The sequence below is a fragment of the Camelus bactrianus genome, chromosome 31 (genome assembly GCF_048773025.1).
Source record: "Camelus bactrianus isolate YW-2024 breed Bactrian camel chromosome 31, ASM4877302v1, whole genome shotgun sequence".
NCBI classification, from domain to species: Eukaryota; Metazoa; Chordata; class Mammalia; order Artiodactyla; family Camelidae; genus Camelus; species Camelus bactrianus.
In genome coordinates this window covers 19,499,034-19,514,826 of record NC_133569.1, presented here as the reverse complement: position 1 = coordinate 19,514,826, position 15,793 = coordinate 19,499,034, and positions in this window count along the sequence as shown.

Here is a 15,793-nt window from a genome sequence, read left to right as displayed (position 1 = left end):
TTCAGCACTGCTACTCATATTTCTCTGCAATGCACCACAAACCTCTTCCAAGCAGAGCTAGCCCTAATCCTGGTACTGTTTTCATTCTTGTATTTTTTAATATACAGTATACTTCAACTTTGGAATGTGGACCACGTATTTAAGAGGATGCAGTCTGTTCTTCTTCAAAGCCTTGGAAATGACGAACAGAATGTATCCAGTTGCTCTCCTGACAACTCTTTTGTCCAAAAGGCAAACTCTGGACATAGTTCATTGCACCCAGAACTGTTAATGATGGGATTTTGTTTAAGACCTTAATTCAACACTGCCATTAAGTCACCTGTTAAGTTACAGGTAATAAAAAAGTTAAGACTATTTTATACTTAAAAATACTTGAAAGTTTCCAAGTGCCATACACATTTTATTGAATAAATTCTTAAATCATTTGTAATAAAACATGTAAGGATTACAACTCATAATCATTTAGTTTTTAAGTAGCACTTTGCAGAATATAAAATATTTTATTTTGAAGCTCATAATGACCCTGTGAGGTAGACATCACTCTGAAGGTAAACATTAGCTCCAATTTATAGACTCAGAAAGGTAACATAACTTGTCCCCAAACATTCATTCCAGGTTTCTGGGACCTGAAACCAAGTCTTAACAACTTCAAATCCAATGCTTCTCTTTGCCAAGCGTCAGTAAATCATACTTATTGAGCTATTTACCCCATCCTCTGCTTGGTAGAAAGAAATGATCATTCTCATTTTCTAATACTAATACTAAAAGTAGCTAATACTTTTGGCAGCCATGCTGTGTCACACAGGCCCTGAGATGATCTTTTTCACTGAGGAGAAAACTCAAGCAAAGACAAGCAACTTGCTAAATATCACACACTAGAGAGAAAGTGGATATTCACAACTAGGCCAGTTGGTGACTCCTAAATGCCCCTGGTTTGATGTAACAAGTATTAGGCAGCTGCCGAGAGGTAAGGGACAGTGGTAACTATGCAAGCTCACAGGTTCATTTGGGGATCCACCCTGTGACCCCAAAATCATTGTCAAAGTATTAACTCCCTGCAAGGTTCAAGCAAATCCCTGCTGGGTTTCTGAAGGAAGAAGCATTGTAAGCTGTCAAGGCCATGCAGGTTAAGAATATTAAACTCAAGCCCTTGGAGGTCTGAGACCACAGCTGAAGATGGTGGGAGAGCGAAGAGGTGGCCCTTCCATCATGTTGTTGACTGGGACACCTGCCTTCAATCCTGCTCTAAATTATCCCTATATCTTTTTTTTTCCCCCAGTGACTTAGTCTGAATAAAACATGGTAGGTAAAATGGTCATACATCCCAGTTTGCCTAGGTCATTCCTGTTTTATGTTATTTTGTTTCAGAGTAACTATTCACAGTACCCTTTTCACTTTCAAAAGCTTCCCAGTTCAGGTGGCAGATTTGCAGTAAGGAACTTGCAGTTTCTGAACTCCCAAAGCCTTCCACTGAGTGAAAAAAACCTACAATTTGTTATAAAATTGACAGGTGTGGTTGCTAATTACTAGCTGTTTCAGCTTGGTTAAATTACGAATGTTATTTCAGTCTCATATATTTCATCTGCAAAATAGGGAAACCAATATAAATTGTGCAGTTATGATGAGGATTAAGTAATGGAAAACCACTGGTTTCCTGTAAAAGTTTATTCCCATCCTTCACTCCTGGTATCTTTTTCTTACTTAATACATAACTGCATTCTGACCTTTCCACATATGCTGCTTCGCTTCCAATTTAGAGACGTTCCTCAATAATCATGATAAGATGTGAAATCTTTGTATGCCCCAAGCACTCATTATGCTTCCTTGTACCTTCTCTTTGTAGAATAAATGTTTGTTGATAGTGGATTTGTCTATTAAGTGATCTTACTGAAATATGTAAGTGTCAGGAAGATACAATAGTATCATGAAGTTGGAATACTATTCAGCCATAAAAATGACAACATAACACCATTTGCAGCTACATAGATGTCCCTGGAGAATGTCATTCTAAGTGAAGTAAGCCAGAAAGAGAAAGAAAAAGACCATATGTGATCACTCATATGTGGAATCTAAAAAAAAAAAAAAAAAAGAATAGAAAAAGACAAACGAACATAAATACAAAACAGAAACAGACTCATAGACATAGAATACAAACTTGTGGTTGCCAAGGGGGCGGGGGGTGGGAAGGGACAGACTGGGAGTTCGAGATTTGTAGATACTGACAGGCATATATAGAATAAACAAACAAGATTATACTGTATAGCACAGGGAAATACATACAAGATCTTGTGGTAACTCACTGTGAAAAAGAATGTGACAACACAAAAAAGAATGCAACAATGAGTATATGTATGTTCATGTATAACTGAAAAATTGTGCTCTACACTGGAAATTGACACAACCTTGTAAACTGCCTATAATTCAATAAAATAAAATTAAAAAAAATAGTATCATGAAATTGATATTAATGCTGGAAAGTCATTCATTTAATAGAAGAGAAAACTGGTACCCAAAAGAAAAATAAATTTTACTCTCTTGGGTGTAAGCAAACAATTTTGATAGTTGTAACACTTCTCTCAACCATACTAGGGTGTCCCTTAGCAAGTAATTGTAAAAATATTTTACATCAGTATGGTACATTGCAGTTAAAAGTATTTTCCCATGCGTTATCTCTTTTTTTTTTTTGGTTTTTTTTAACATTTTTTATTGATTTATAATCATTTTACAATGTTGTGTCAAATTCCAGTGTTCAGCACAATTTTTCAGTTATTCATGGACATATACACACTCATTGTCACATTTTTTTCTCTGTGAGTTTTCATAACATTTTGTGTATATTTCCCTGTGCTATACAGTGTAGTCTATTCTACAATTTTGAAATCCCAGTCTATCCCTTCCCACCCTCCACCCCCCTGGTAACCACAAGTCTGTATTCTCTGTCTGTGAGTCTATTTCTGTCCTTTATTTACGCTTTGTTTTTGTTTGTTTGTTTGTTTTTGTTTTTGTTTTTTAGATTCCACATATGAGCGATCTCATATACGTTATCTCTTTTTGATCCTCAACTCAACACTCATTATTTTCATTTGGCAAATGAAAAAATAGTGCATACCTCGTTAAGGAAATATAAAGTATAACAGTGGCCTGAAAACGAATCAGACTCTGTTAGAGATTGCAAGTTCCCTTAAAGAAACATTACACTGTATTTTAAGGCATTGACATGGTTTAACCAACAAAGTCAGTTCCAAACCAAAGTTCGCATAAATATATATTTGCAGAGCTCTTTGCAGCCTAACCGGCCAATAATGCATAGAATTCTGGGACGCCTGCCTGTAAAGCTGGGTGGGAGAGTAAGACAGAGGCTAGCCCGAGGCAAAATGCCAAAGCCCTGCCAGAAGTAACCGACCTTGCTATTGAGGCCAGCCAAAGAGATAACCAGGCAGCTCCAAGCATGGTGAAATCGTAAAACAGGACTCAGTTCTGAGTTCCTAAGTGATCAGTGGTGAGGGATAGAATCAGGTAGGATGGGCACAGTGTGGGGAAATCGAAGGAGAGGGGGGTCAGGACTCCTGGCAATCAGGTAAACTGTTCTTATGATTCTAGGAAGTGTCTTTGTTGAGCAGAACTCAAGATTGAACCCCTCGAGGAGACAGGAATTGCACTTCTCCCATTAACACTCACTGTACTTTATAGTAACGTCTTGTTAAATATCTGTCACCGCAATAGACTGTGGACCCCGTGAGGGTAGGGGAATCTCACTTTGTTCCTGCTGCAATCCAGTACCTAGCTGGCGCAATGTAATTGTTCAATCAACATTTGTGGCAAAAGTAAATGAATTGAAAAACTACATAGAACAAGAGAATCTTAATCATGGAGACTAGATAGGATACAAGGGGGAAAAAAAACCTTCAGATAGAAGCTAACAATTCCCAGAGAGAAAACTCTAACATGGAAGTCACGTTGGGGTCTTAGGGGCCGGCTTGCAATTCTGGCTGTGGTGTGCACTTAGCTCCACATACAAAACCCAAGGTCAACGTGGCAGAAAAAGAGACTCCATAGATCATTGAGATTCAAACTGAAGTGTATGACTTAATCCCAAGACTAACCGGAGAGAAGCAGCTGCCATTGGCAGCCCGTGTTCTTGCTGGAGCTGGCTAAGAGATCGTGAGTCCGGCTGCCACTGGATCAAGCACTGGAAAGTCACAAAAACATGAGTGTATTTGTCCTTGCATTAGGTCATTTAAAATAGATATTTCCGGCAGCCTCTGTAAAGTCTACATATTGGCTTCCTTCTTCATTGCAATTTGATGGAAGCCTGGGTATTGATTTTTTTTAATAAAAGCAAGAAATACTTGGAAAGATTTTGATCATTTCCATTTGCTTTATTAGGACTATAACAAATCGGCCCATTATTAAGATTAGGGCATTTGTGTTGAGAAGACAGTGTCCTGCATTAAATTTGCTTTGTTCCATGCTCTGCCTCTTCCCTAGGCAAGTGCAGTTTGTTACCTTAAAGAACTTCTAAAGACGTTTCTGTTTCTAACCTGTTGTTTTGTTTTTAATGTAAATAGTTCTACTTAGAAAAGACCATTTGCTTATTTGCTCCGAGGTGAATTAAAGACTTCAGGAAATAACCAAACTATTCAATATGCATTTGGATCTGCTAACAGCATCTTCTTCATTTCCTACTTGGACATCTTTTCCTATAAATAGTATAAGGTAGCATTTAAGGATAATCCAGGCTCAGCGATGAGTCATGCTGGGATAAGTGCAGTATGAGGTGACACTGAGACATGGTCAGATCAAGACCAGTGGGACTAATTCTAGTGTATTTAACTCTGCATCCTAGAGTCTAGGGAAGGATCTGAAGTCGAATTATAGGCTCAGAAAATGGATGAGAGAATGAATGAAAAGCCGAAAGAGTGAATGCATCAACCAGTCTTGAAGGACATGAATGCTAATTGGCTGCCCAGTGATCCAAAATAAAGCCCTCCAAGAGATCAAGACACATAGGTTACTATCAGCAGTGATAACATAGAATCAGGTCAAGCCTGTGGTTCCTGACACGAGTCCCCATACTTTGAGACGATAGCACAGCTCATTCTGGAGGAGAGGAAGGTGCCAGCATCAACGGCGAGGTTAGAGGTTAGGACTCGTATTTCATCGTGGAACTGAAAGGGTTGAACAGGAAGACAAGACACAGCCATTTGGAATTAAGAGGTAACCTTCAGAGGTAAAGCTGAAGGCTGAAGCCCTGTGACGTTCAGATGCTCAAGGTTTATCAGAGGTGAAGCAGAGAAACGACAACAAGTTTAGTTCAGTATCCCAGTAACTCAGACGTTGGATGCTGTTGACTTACTCCTTTCTTTCTGTCTTGATGGTGGCTGGCTAGACACTTACTTAGAAGGTACTTAAGCCACAAGTAAAAGGTTTCAGCATCTCATGGCTGAGCAAGAATGAGTAAAGCAGGAAGTGATACCAAAAAAGTCCTGCTAAGTACAAAATTTTCTTTCTCATCACCCAGAATGAATAAATCCTACCCAGAGTAAAGGGGAGATGGGAAAGAAGATGGCAAGGTGGAGGGATCTGTGCAACTCCTTGTAATCCTTACAGCTGTGAACCCTCGTTCCATGTCTCCTGCTTTTACAGACAAGGAAACTGAAGCCCATGTAATTTAAATAGATTATCTGAAATTACAGTACAGAGAGAGGCAGAGCTAGGGGTCAAGTCTAGCTCTTCTCCAAGATCATCACACCTTCAGCCACCTTTGAACTCTGAGCAACTAGGTCTCTGAACAGCCAAAGAGGCAAAACACTCGGATCTTTTTTTCTGGAATGAACTTTCCTCATCTTATTAGCTATTAAGAATTATGCTCGTTTTCAGGTTCTTACTCCCAAGTTCTGACCCAAATCATCACTATATTAATCAATCTTCAGATCTTTATTGTTCTAGGCTCTGAGAGAGAAATTGTAAAACCCCCAAAATTGTAACTCGTAAATCTTGATCACATAGAATTCACAATCTCATTGACAACACAAGATAAGAATTGTTAGATGACAATGTACTAGGTCACAATGCTAGTATAGGTCAGGGCATGAGGTAAGACTAGTCAGAATTGCTATAAACAGCAGACATGGGGTTTTACTTTTGCCCAAAGGGTCAGCAGGATTGAGAAGAAAGGTGATGGGGAAGGAGTTCCTGTAACAGAGAAGGGCAAGTATCTGCTCATATAAACATGATACGAGTCTCCCATCCCGGGATCTCTTTAAAGCTGCTTCTATCCCTTAGCTCTATCCATCATTTTTTCCCACGTACATCAATTTCTCCTCCCCTCTCCAGCACCTAAACCCGACACTAACCCCCTAACTTGCCAAAGACAAATGCATGAGAAAGTATAATCCATGGAAAGCACTGGATATTTCAGAAGCTACGGGCTGTGGTATGTGTGGCAGACCATCCATTTACGATGCTCTTTGCTCTTTTTTTTTCCAAGGACTGATACTTTTCTAGCATGCAAATAGAGATATTATGATTCAGCAAAAAACAAAATTTAGGTTTCTTTTTTAGACTCAAATTGACCATTAGAATTGTAATACGTTTTTAATGGAAATACGTGGCATTTGCTTCTTTAATCTAACTATATGTCGTATGTACATCACATAGAATGTCTTCTGTATCAGGAGTTAGCTCCGACACTACAATGTGCAAGATTCATAAACACAAGGGTTAAAGTATTAGAAACTATCTTTAAGCAACTTGGAAAGTGAACAGCCAATGAAATGTTGTTTTGATGAGGTAATGCTATTTTCTTGCACTTCATTGGTTGAGTCTGAAATTCCTGTTTCCAGGAGTTGAAGGATAAGTTTCACTGCGACCAGAAAGAACTAGACAGTCTCCAATTGTTTATATAAGGTATTTTATGATCACTTAATAAAAGCAAGTCCCTCCTCAACTTGCCAATAGCGTCCCCTGAATTATTTCCCAACAACACTCATACATAAATTAGACCGCAGGGACTTTTGCTGGGTCCAAAAGAAAACCTACGTAAGAGATTAAGAAATGCAGTGAAATGCCCAGTGATCATATTTGTGTGCTGTGGTGGAAAGAATACTGCGCCAGGAGTTCAGACACCTTTTCTTCATCTCAGCTCTGATAAAATCACCTTTGCACCCTGCGCTGCTATTTACTACTTCTAGATTTTAGTTTTCCCATTCTTCTTCTTCATTTTTTTTTTTTTTTGGATTTCTTAGCTGGCAATGGCAACTGTGCTAGTCCAACCTACGTCACAGACTTTTTGCATGCAAGGACACCTAATTAAATACTGTATACGCAAGAGTTCTAAAAGATGTGAATGTCTACCTCAACTTGCAGACTTGCCTACCATTTTCAGGCAGAACAACATCGATGACTTTTTATTTTTTATTTTATTTTTCTTTTTGCATGAGGAGGTAGTTAGGTTGATTTATTTTTGGAGCAGTCCTGGGGATTGAACCCAAGACCCCGTGCATGCTAAGCATGCACTCTGCCACTTGAGCTATACCCCTCCACCCCGGTGATTTCTTATTTTTGAGGCAATATTAGCACCCTTTTAAGCAAGCACAGAAAGCCTCTTGGCTAGAAGTGGTACTTCCATATGCTGAAGAATCCCCAGAGCTGAGAAAGCAGCCTGAGCTGTAACGCCAGGAAGAAAGATGCAGGCTTTATTCGGGCAGAGTTCTATCCAAGCCAAACTGCCCTGAGGCTTAATTATCTAACTAGAAAACCACTTTTATCTTTGTGAAATATAGACAGGCTGTCTGTAGCATCGGGACATTAACTTCCACCTTCAGCTTCACTAGGCTTGGAGGCACGTGGCCCACCTCACGGTACAACGTCTGACCATCCAGGTGCACAACCCACCGCACAGCACGTCTGCAGCCTTAAGTCTCTTGCCATCTTGGCAACGAAAAAATGCAACAGATTCCCTTCCTAAGAGACAGTGCCGGTTATAGATCTTGAACACATTCAAAAGCAAACTCCTGATATCCTCACTACCCAACCCCCACCTTCCAAAACCACCACTCCTATCTTGGTAAGTGGTAATCTTATTTTTCATGTTGTTAAGGGAAAAAAACACCATGGAGGCAGCCTTGTTTACTTTTTGTTTTTCTTCACCCAACTGTGACTCAATCAGCAAATCCTGCAGACCTGTCTTCATCATACAGCCACAACCCCACCTCTGTTCACTACTTCTTTTGCTACAACGCTGGTCAAAACTTCTGTCATTTTCCCTCTGGATTATTGTCATCACATCCTCACTAGTCTCTTCGCTTGTGCCTCTGTCCTCATAAAGTCTGTTGTTCACACAACAATTTGTTTTTAAAAAGAAGGCAACGGTGTCACTCCTCTCCTCCAAACCCTCCAATGGTCCCATCTTACTCAAAAATAAAAGCCAGAGGCTCTACAATGATCTGGCCCCACCACCTCCTGTCTGCCTTCTCTCCCACCACCGTCTCCACCTGCTCCTTGAATACATCCAACCCTCCCACCTCACCTTTCATTGGGTGCTCGTACAGGGTTTGAACGGGATGATTTCTCTCTCTCTCTCCCCATGCGTGTACCTCTCTCTAGAGTTTTCCTCTATTATTACCCTCTTAGAAGCCTTTTCTCAGACCACTCCATATAAATTAGCATCCTCTACAGAAGCCTCAACTTTTTTACAGTGCTGTATTTTTCTCCACATTTCTTACCACCATCTAGTAGACTTTATAATATTTTTCTCGTTTATTATCATTCTCCGGCACTACAACACAAACTCCTTGAGGACAAGAACTTGCTCTGGATGTTTTCCCCCATATTCTCAGCCTCTAGCTGAAAAAATATTGAACAGAGTACCCAGGAAACATGCTGTTTAACTTCTGATTTGAGGTAGGCATGGCTTATTTTAATATTTAAGAAACGCTAGAGTGCAATTATGAATATTAAGATTGCTCCTAAAAATACAGCAATTTATATATTCCCAGAAGAGACTTCTAGCTTTTAATCAGTGTCAACATCACTGCCACTGTTCAGTGTACAGCTGCTTAAGGATATTATATTGATCAGGGAAATAGGGAAGAGTAGCATACAACGAATGCTGAGTATTATTTAGACACCTGGTGATTTTCTTTTGTTAGCAATTTTATCTGATTTAGAGAACCTCGGTGGTCATCAATTACTTCGGTGTACATATTCTTTTGCACTCTTTATAAAACCAGTCTTTCATATGCTTGTATGAACATATATACGTGCTAACGAGATATTAAATTATCCTGAATATAGAGGGTCAGATTCTAGCATACAAGTAAGTTACTCTCTGGACGTGAATTAACCATAATGTAGGTTGGGAAGAACGTATTTAATTAAGCTTGGTTATGTAGAATAAAAAACAATGGTCTGGAAGAATCAGCGTACTGGTCAGACATATTCATTTATGTGCAGAGGGTAGCCTCCTCATAGGGAACAACGTGGCATATGTTAAAGACAAACATTTTCTGACCCTAGTTACAATATCACGGAGGACTTTACTCAGGACTATTGCAGTAGGCTTCAGGATTATCCCAGCAGAGGAGACAGACAGGGCTCAATTCTGAATACAAGAAGACAGCACCGGATTTATATTCAATGAGAAGATCTAAGGGGTCAGTGGGTGGAAAATTACTAAGAGAAGACAGGAAGGACGGGGAGATTTTTGCTAAATTGACTTTGCAGGATTCTCGCTAAAACTCTACCAGGCAGAGCAACGCCCAGTCAAAGAAAGGGCTCAGAGGAGCCCGACTAAAGTCTCGGGAGTGAGCCTTGGTCACAAAAACAGATCTTCTCAAGAACCCATCTGAAATCCCTTTGCCTCCAAATATCAAGAATTAAATAAGAATCACCCACTGCTTAATTCAACAATATGCATCCACTGAGCTTGCTCTAGGCACTGCGCTAAATAAGGAGGGAAAAATATTTGAATATGATGCAATCCTGACTTGGGAGCTCCCGCTCTAGTGGGGAAATCAAGGTTTAAATTAATCATTACAATTAATATAGCATATGCTTTAATAAAGGGGTACAGAAAGTGCTGTGCAAACACAGGGGTGGAGAAGGAACTAATGGGAGGGAAAGGAACAGGGGTCAAGAAAGGCGTCTCAGAGGAAGATTCTTTTGGTTTGGATCTAGAAGGAAGGCAAGGCATTTACCAGCTAGGAAGGAAAAAAAAAAAAAAAGATTGGGGAAGGTTTTTTAAGGCAAAAGCAACGACTCTTACACAGATATATGCAGAAACATAAACCATCAAATGTGACAGCTCACTGAGAAGTGTAGGAAGAAGCTGGACCCCACATTGGGAGTCTGGACAGATCTAGATAAGGCTGGTAGTCACCTGGAGCCAGACGTGAGGGACATTGTACTTGAATACTTCCTGTACTTGGACTTGACCTTTGACCGTGGGAGGGGAGAGAAAGTCAGATCTGTAGTTTAGAAAGAGTTCTCTGGCGCAAGTGGAGGAGGATAGATTGGAATAGGCACAGACCAAATGGAAGTTGACAAATTTGGTAGTTTCCAAAGCCTGAGAGAAAAAATAATGATCTCAAGGGGGGCTAATGAGCCTGGAAAGGAAACTATACATTTTAGAGGATGGAATTCTCTTAGTATTCCAATATTCATTATAAGGAAAAGGGAGAACTTAATAATGGCTCCAGATCTCTGGGTTGAGTGATAAAGTGATCATGATAGTGGTGGTATTAGGAGCACAAAGAGAAATGGCCAGTTGCTGGTGGGACAGAGATTTGCTTTGAATATGTTCAATTTAAGGCACTTGAGGGACTTGCAAATCTAGACGTCCACTGTGCAGATCTGTGTGTGGGTCTGCAGCACAGGAGGAGGTAACGTTGAGATGGGAATTTGCAAATCCTGGTAATAAAAACAGGAGTTTGAAATACTGGAGAAGGAAAGTTATGCATACAGGAAAAGCACCATGCAGGGAGGCAAACTGAAAATGGAAACTTGATGCACTGATGCTTAAGAAAAAGCAACGTGTGTCCAATAAAAAGGCATGTTTTATGTTACACAATACCGACTGGGTATATTACAGTAATGAGAAAAGCCTTGTTTTGAGAGAGCACGTTGACAGTTTAGAATAAGCACATTTTGGGTAGGCAAGTTTGCCGGATTACACTGCACGTTAAAAAAGAAAAACTGAAATTTCTTAGAGAAAAATAGGGGGAAAAAGAGAACACATAAAGAAAGGCAGGATGCGTAGCAAGATCTGAGAGATACGCCTTGGCAGGAACGTTAGGAAAGAAAGATGCTGTAAAGAGACTTGATGTTCTATGCTCAGCTTTAAGCTCTTGTCCCCAGATGAAAACTTCCGTGAGTCCACAGTCCACTGATGTCTTTATGCTTGTGGATTTACAAGCATGGGGTGGGGAGGAGAGGCAGTCAGTTCTCAAAGATCTATTGATTTCCACTTTGGCCTGCTTAGTACAATTAAAAGACAACGTATGAAATAGAGAGGCCATGAGAGACTAGCCCACAAGAACAGTCAAAAAATTTTGTGCAGGGGGCTCCCCACTTCCCACAGGGAGGGAAAGGTTCCAACTGACACTTGTGTTACATAGTGTAGATATGCATACATGATATATATGAATAAAACATGTACACTGGGTTTAGCCAGCTAGCTCTGGCATCTTAGGCAAGTGGCCAGTATTTACTCATATATCATCTCTCTTATATATGCCCCCTGGTTCATATATCAAATTCAAATTCAAAATGATAGTCTCATTGAAATGCTTAGGAGAACCATCATATTTGTCTATACATCTAACCACGTTTCCACATTCATTACCATGTATATATGCAAAATGTCGCCTCACTGTACAATCCCAAAATAATACAGAAATATATATACTCTTTTTAAAGCTACATATCAATCTCTGATTTCAGCAAATGGCAATTTTAATTTTATGAGGGTTTTGTGATTAGGCAACTCATGAAACACAAATAAAAGAAGCTTAAAAACCTTACTAGGAGACCGGAAAATTAATCAGAAAGGCGTAGCTTTGAAAGTCAACACAGCAAAGCAGACCTGAACAGGCATCCTGCAGGCAGCCTGCTGGCGAGCTCTCCTGCCACCCTCTGAATCCTGGAGGGTGCCCTTGCTCACGCTGCACATACTGCAGCGATGTGGGTGTGGTTTCTGATACAGAAGCGGACTGTCTATGAATATTCATAGGCACACTCTAGCTGAAACCCTCTAATGTCTTTCTCGGAACAGCTAAAATAGAAACAGTAAATTTTCTACCGCTAACCAGATACAATTAGTTAAGGAAGGCTGCTGAGTTCTTGGAAAATGAAAGTCTGCACCCTCCTGCTCTAAACAGTGAGACTCCTCTGAGTCAGCCTCCCCTGAGTTATGGGCACATGTGACTTGCAATGAGTCGGTGAGAAACAAGAAGCAGCTACAAAGCAATAGAATCACATTCTTGCTTAAGATAATGTTTATAATTGGGTATTTCTGGATCCCTAGGAAGGGTTCCAAAATGCAGATAGCCTCAAACTTACCTATTTTGGCAAAATTGTGCACCTAAATGTGCCATTTTCCCCCTAATCCTCAGCTGATCTTTGTACAAATTGAGAAAAACACAAAGCTGTCTCAAGAAAGCCAAAATGCTTTTAATCCCTTATGCAAAATTTAAATTATAAACACAGTTAATGCAATAAACTATCACTTGTTTATCATATCATCCTTTATGCAAATTTTAACCCATCTAATTATATATCTATCTAATCTGCCTACATACACAGACACATATACACAGTATTTTTTAAGACTTTTTCTTAAAAGCAGCTTTAGGTTCATAGCAAAATTGAGGGGAAGGTACAGAGGTTTCGCACATACTCCCTGCTCTCACACGCGCGTAGCCCCCCATTATCCCTGTCCCCCAACAGAGTGGTATATTTATTAAAACTGATAAACCTATAAACATATAATCATCCAGAGTCCACAGCTCAGATTGGAGCTTACTCTTGCACATTTCATGGGCTTGGTCAATTGTAGAGTCACATGTATCCATCATTACGGTATCGCACAGAGAATTTTCACTGGCCCAAAAGTCCCCTGTGCCTCACCCATTCATCTCCCCCCATCATGACCCCTGGAAACCATACACTAAGGACACTGAATTTTTTTTTTTATCATACAGTTTAAGAATAATTTCTATACTTTATGGTTTGTCAGTTTTATTTTTAACGTTATTGTTAACTGTTATTTGCTAAAATGGTTGACTTTTTTCTCTTCCATGGTCAAAACTATTATCTTTTTTCGGTAGAGTTTTTCTCATAGTGCCACACTGAGACATTATAATGTTCATGAAATATTTGCTACTATTTTATTCTTGGGTTTCTAGTTACACTTTTAATCAATCTTGGATTTATTTTCTGACAAGTTGAGAAGGAGGGAACCACCTTTATTGTGTTGAAATTCCTAGCCTTTTACCCAACTATCATTTATCAATTAATCAATCTTTTGCTTACTGATTTGGAAGGCCATCCTAAAATGTATTTGTACCAGAGATGTCTACAAACATATGTATTATAAAATAAATCTTACAGTGCTCTTATATACCTTTTAGAGATGAGAAAAGCATAATTAAATGTACACATGAACAGTTCCTCTTCCCCAATGACTTAGCTCATTTAATTGCATCTATCTGATAATAATGCAGCCAAGAACCTTTTGGAGGAAGAAAGGTCTTTAAGCACCTACCTTCCATATGACACAGAGCACGCAATGACTCTCAGCTTCTTACTTAGAACCTACATATTCTCCGTTTAGAGTCTAGTCAAGTGACCTTGATTCTAGAGTCCCTGATTCACTACAACCAGAAAGTGTGAAAGGTGTTAAATCTAAAAGAAGGCTTACAGAGAGTAGTGAGAAATTATGCTAAACCCTGACAGTGATGGGAAAGAGCTGCAGAGTAAAATAAAGGCCTGAGGAACAAAGAACACAGTGGCTGAAGGTCATTTAATATAGTGTCAAACAATGCTACTCACTTCAAAATGTTCTAGAAATTGACTCCCATGCCATTAATAATGAGTCACAAGCAAACAATAAATTTTTATGTGATATTCAGCTAAAAGTGGCCAAAATCAGACGACTCATCTTTTCTATAATCTGAGAAATATATATGAATGCAAAAGTATTAGGCTTTTGTATTCCAACATGTGCTTTTGTGGAACGTATTTGGAAGACGCTAGACCGTGAAATTTTTCTACTGTTCGAGGTAGATGTCATTCTATTGTTTTGCGGTAAAGGGTTAATTTAGTGAGTTTGAGATACTCAGATCCTGCATATACATTCCGAGAAAGGACTGGCCCTTACTAGCCTCTGAGGGATAACCTCTAAGTGCCTGTAATAAGAGTATCTTTGTGTACCTGGGGACTGGAGATAAGCAGATTTATGCCAACAAGGTGATTTATGATGCACACATATTTTTATTTGCATGGGGTCTTGGACCAAACTGTATCAGTTTGACCTCTGGGGAGTAGGAGGAAGGCTAGAGGCTGAGTTAGTTAAGGTCAGTCTTGCAGGCACTCTATGCCTATGGGTCTGACCGAACATAAAAACCCTAGACTCTAAAGTATAGCTGAACTTCCCCACTGACAGTACTTCAGATGTATTCTCCCATATCACTGCTGGGAGAGTTAAGTCCTGTCCATATCCACTGCGAGAAAACTTGAGCCTGGCTTCTCCTAGACGCTGCACTGTGCACCTTTTTCCTTTGCTTATTTTAATCTGTAGGATTTCATTTTGTAATGAATTTTAACCATGAGTATGACAGCTTTACTGAGCTCTGGGAGTCCTTCTAGCAAATCACTGCACCTGAGGGTGGTTTGGGATCCCTGGCACAGTTGCTGAGATGACTAAAAGTCTCCTGTAAGTGCTGGCTAAGTGTGACAAGAGCTGCTGAAACTCAAGTTTGGAAATGGCTACCAAGGAAGTCTGAGGTACAGCTGGAGCTGGAACTTGAATTCCGGATTTCACATCTATCACTCTATACCTGAGGTGGAAGCTACATGCCAAAATTATTACACTCGAGAGACAGACTTGGTCCAGCTGCGCAGTAAACCAGGAAAATTCAGGAGGTCCAGAGGGCTCCAGATGAGTGCTCAGGGCTAGAAGTGAGGATACAGCTTTGAGCCAGAAATTTGGAATTACACCTACTGCCTCTTAAGTCCATTGAAAGGGGTAAGGTAGTTAACCCACCTGTGCCTCCATCTCTCACCTGTAGAGTGGCGATAATAGTAGGTTGTTTGCATATTGGTTTAACACATGCAAATGTCTTAGGACTGTATGGAATAAAGAGCTCAACAAATGTTAGCTATTAATATTATCATGGTTGTATTGTTTTGTGGCTAAAAATCCGAGGACCCTATCACAGAATTGAAGATGAAGTTATGTAGCTTATTGAGGAAGGAAAAGTTCCTCCCTGAAACTAACACAAACAGTCTGATTATAAGATCACTCAACAATCAAAACTTATTCCTGACTTATATTCTCCTGAACGCATACCTTGCCTCGTCTAGCCAGTTGCCCCTTTTCCTAGATAAACAGGATGAAGAATCAAGCAGTTAAAGGATGGTTAGTTCTCTACCCCAAAAAGCCCCCTTAGCAATCCTGCAGGCAGATCGCTTGGGCGAGGTCACGTCTGAAGAGAGAGCCAGCCAGTCTGCCCGCGATGGAGAGAGATGCAGGACCCAACCTCCTGCCTCAGTGATTCACTCAGATTCCTCA